Here is a 4,594-nt window from a genome sequence, read left to right as displayed (position 1 = left end):
GTTTCTTAAGGAGAAAAATCGAATATCAATTGCTCCTTTCTTTTTTGGTTGTAAGCGAATATTAATTAGTTTTTTCTCTTTATAAAATGGCCTAGTAATACACGGAACTTTTGCATTCTAAAATTAGAGTGCATTGTGCTCTTATTAATTGTTTGTTTTTTATATAGATATAAACATATTATCAATATTATATATCATTAATATATTAATTAGCTAGTATAATTTTTTTTTCTTAAAGAGTATTTTGTATGGGGTTAAAGATAGGGTAGTTGTTGTAGGTGTTTTTTCAGGGATCTTTAATGGAGATTTTTTTTATCTATTAAAGTTGGAGGATGGAATTTGTACTCGACAGTAGAGGTTGTCTCATACGCTTATGCGCCTTCTAGATTTTAATATTGGCTGTTTCAAGATCATAATTGAGAGACATTGAGATATATGGTATGGATGTTGATTTCGACAGAGTTTCAGATAATCTTAATGTTGTGTTTCTAGATTTTGACCTTAGCAATTTTACTAAGAAGGATATCATCCTTCCTAAAATACAACATGTTTTGACGAATGTTATTTTTAGTAAAAGTGTTCAGGGCATAGATGTGAATTTTGACATGATCATATAAAAAAAATAGTTTTTACTTGTTTGCAAGCAATACATGTTCAAAATTTTCTCTGTTATTTTTATTGATGGACTAGGCTAACATATGTCTGTTAGCTGAAGATTTCGTTTTGTAGTATTTGTCCTTCGAAGAAGTAGAAAATCGAAGGAAAGATGGTTACTAATAGCCATCCCTTAAAAATAAAAGAATGGCTACTGATGGTCATGCTTCGAGAATAAAGATTTCTAAGTTCATTAAGAAGATAGTGAATACTGAAAGCTAGTGAAAGTATGTGTCTTCGGGGACTTAGACAAAATTTATAAAATATATTCAAGTATTACTACTTAGCGTATTTTCGTAGTGTTTTAATACACTGCCACGCGTCGAAGACGGACTCAGGCGGAAAGATTTGAAATTCGAAGACGGTTTCGTAACTGTCCAAGTAACAGATGGCGTCGCTAGAAGTTCTTATGAGAAACGTGGCAGCAGATTAGTGTAGGACCGTTAAGGTCGAAACTAGTATAAATAGGAGTCTTAATGTTAGGATTCTGTGTGTTCATTTTGTACAAATCACTCACATATTTACTCAAGTATCAAGCGTTAAGAGAAAGAGTTCGCTGAGAAAATGTACGTATGACACCACCACTTTAATACATGTGTATTATCTTTTGTTTTCAAATATCTTCCAGAATTACTGCATTTCGTTTACTTCTTGCCATTTACATTTCTGTATCTTTACTTTAATGTCATTTACTTTCAAATTACTTTCATGTTATTTACTTTCAAAGTCTTTAACGTTTCTGCAGTTTAAGATTCTTTACGTTTTAATAGTCTTTTAAATTTCATATGTTATGTTACTTATCTTTTCGTTGAAGTCACATTTATATATAACAAAGTGATTATCAAGACTATTTGTTCTTTAATCGAACAACGCTTATTGAAGAAGACAAATCATGAATATGGTTCGAATGAACGTTGATAACAATCTTCTTGACTATGTGTCCTAGGATCAATCTAGTCGATCCTGCGAGTAACCAAATCATATTTATTATAGTTTGGAAGACTAGCGGTTGTTTACCGGAAATCACCGTAAACAAATTGGCACGCCCAGTGGGACAGTGTCAAGCAGATTGTTTTAATCAATTGCTTTATTTTTGTCTAGACAATATCAAGATCTTGTATGAACCTTAGGAATGGTAAATTAAAGAACAGTGCACAACCGATTCCCAAACGAAGGTACAACAAGAAAATGGTCGTTACGGCCAGTGCAGGGGGTGATCGAGATCCCCCAAAAGGTTCAGGATCAGGAGCGGCAAATTCGACTTCTACTCAAGGAACACGAGATGCAACGGGTCCAAATGGATCGAGACCTGCAGATAATTCCCAGGCTTTGCCTGAAAATAATACAGGGCCTTCAGGGACTATTCCAGTTTCAGTGTCGACAACCGCACCCTCATCCCCAAGCGCAGAGGATGTATTGTTTGCCTCGACAAATGCTGCAAATAATTTGTCTGGTCAAGGCACGAATTCTGTTTTCGAATGGAGACCGAAATCATTTGAAGCCACTCTATATCAGGGCTAAGATTGAGAACGTTGGCATTAATAAAGTCCTAGTTGATGGGGGAGCAGCAGTAAACCTAATGCCTCAATACATGCTAAAAAGAATTGGTATGTTCGATACGGATATAAGGCCACATAACATGGTTTTATCTAACTACGAAGGCAAAATAGGACAAAAACTGGGAGTCGTTCAGGTCAATTTGACAGTAGGCTCAGTTACCAGGCCAACTATGTTCATGGTTATACCAGCAAAAGCAAACTACAACCTTTTGCTTGGTAGGGAATGGATTCATGGGGTAGCAGCTGTGCCCTCAACAATGCATCAGAGGGTGACAATTTGGAGAGAAGATGGTATAGTGGAGAATATCGAAGGTGATCAGAGTTACTACATGGCTGAAGTCAACCAGGTGAACAAAACCAACTTCGATAGGAACCTGGCAAACATAGGCCCTTGTCATGCTGCAGAAGAGATGTATACCCCAAATAAAAATGCATTGTACTATTTAACTTTACACCCAAATGGATTCCAATGGGATAGAGAGATCATGGATGGTCCACCAGATACAGCACCATTGGAGAATTATCCGACAGTACGGCCAACAGGCTGGGACGATGACATTAATCATGTCTGAGTCTTCGTTCTTCGAAAAGATTTCGGCCTATGTGGCCGAGAACAAAAGGAAGACGGCTCTCGAAGCCGAACTATCAAATACAAAGATAGATGCAGTTCTAACCAAAGAAGGAATAACAGAATTGGAGATACGTACGAGTTTCGAACTCCCTGAACACACGGCTCCAGACGAAGAGATCATAAGAGAAGAACCAAACCAAAGGTTGGATGCAATATACGACGAGGAACCTTTGGGATTCGAAAAAGACCCAATGGCGTCGAACATAAAGATGTTGCCCCAAGATCCACTTGAAGAAGTAAATCTTGGAGACAATGATCAAAAAAGGATAACATATATCAGCGCGAAACTAGAACCAGAATTGAAAGCAACGGTCATCAAAATGCTGAAAGAAAACAGAGATTGTTTTGCTTGGGACTATGATGAGATGCCTGGTCTAGGAAGGGATTTAGTCGAACTAAAATTACCAATAAAAGAAGGGAAGAAGCCCATAAAGCAAACTCCCAGAAGATTCGCGCCAGAGATTCACTCGAAGATTAAAGCAGAGGTCGAAAGACTCTTACGTTGCAAATTTATCCAAACTACAAGGTATGTTGAGTGGATTGCTAATATAGTACCTGTAATTAAAAAGAATGGCTCATTAAGAGTATGCATAGACTTTCGTGACCTTAATGCAGCTACTCCTAAAGACGAGTATCCCATGCCTGTAGCAGAAATGCTAGTAGACTCAGCCGCAGGTTTTGAGTATTTGAGCATGTTGGATGGATATTCGGGATACAATCAAATTTTTATAGCAGAAGATGATGTTTCCAAAACAGCATTTCGTTGCCCAGGGGCAATAGGCACTTACGAATGGGTTGTGGTGCCTTTTGGTTTGAAAAACGCTGGGGCAACTTATCAAAGAGCAATGAATTCTATATTTCATGACTTTATAGAAACATTCATGCAAGTGTATATAGATGACATTGTGGTAAAATCTACCTCGGGTATGAGTCATCTCGATCATCTGAGCCAATCATTCGAAAGAATGAGGAAATATGGCTTGAAGATGAACCCTCTTAAATGTGCTTTCTTTGTGCAGGCAGGTGATTTCTTGGGTTTCGTAGTCCACAAAAAAGGGATAGAAATTAACCAGAACAAGACGAAAGCCATTAGGGAAACCAAGTCCCCATCCACGAAGAAAGAACTACAATCATTATTGGGTAAGATAAATTTCTTAAGGAGATTTATCTCTAACTTGAGTGGACGCACGCAGGCTTTCTCCCCTCTACTTCGGCTTAAGCAAGAAAAATTCGAATGGCGTGCTGAACATCAAGAAGCTTTCGATCAGATAAAGCAATACTTGACTTGTCCACCAATTCTGTCTCCCCCAAATGGGAAGAAGCACATGCGCCTATACATTTCAGCGTCAGATAAAACAATAGGCAGCATGCTGGCCCAGGAAGATGAGAATGGCATCGAAAGAGCCATTTATTACTTAAGTAGAGTACTCAATGATGCAGAGACTAGATACACTGATATAGAAAAACTCTGCCTTTGTTTGTATTTCTCTTGTATCAAACTTAAGTATTATATAAAGCCAGTTGATGTTTACGTTTCATCTCATTGTGATGTTATTAAACATATGTTATCTAAGCCAATACTACATAGTCGAATTGGCAAGTGGGCTTTGGCCCTTACTGAATATTCATTAATATTTCAGCCTCTCAAGGCAATGAAAGGTCAGGTTGTGTCAGACTTCATTGTCGACCATGCGGTGGTTGAGAATCATCAGCATTATGTGGACTTAAAACCTTGGAAGTTATACTTCGA

This window comes from Vicia villosa, unplaced genomic scaffold (assembly GCF_029867415.1).
Source record: "Vicia villosa cultivar HV-30 ecotype Madison, WI unplaced genomic scaffold, Vvil1.0 ctg.001408F_1_1, whole genome shotgun sequence".
NCBI classification, from domain to species: Eukaryota; Viridiplantae; Streptophyta; class Magnoliopsida; order Fabales; family Fabaceae; genus Vicia; species Vicia villosa.
Note: the sequence above shows the minus strand (reverse complement) of the source record.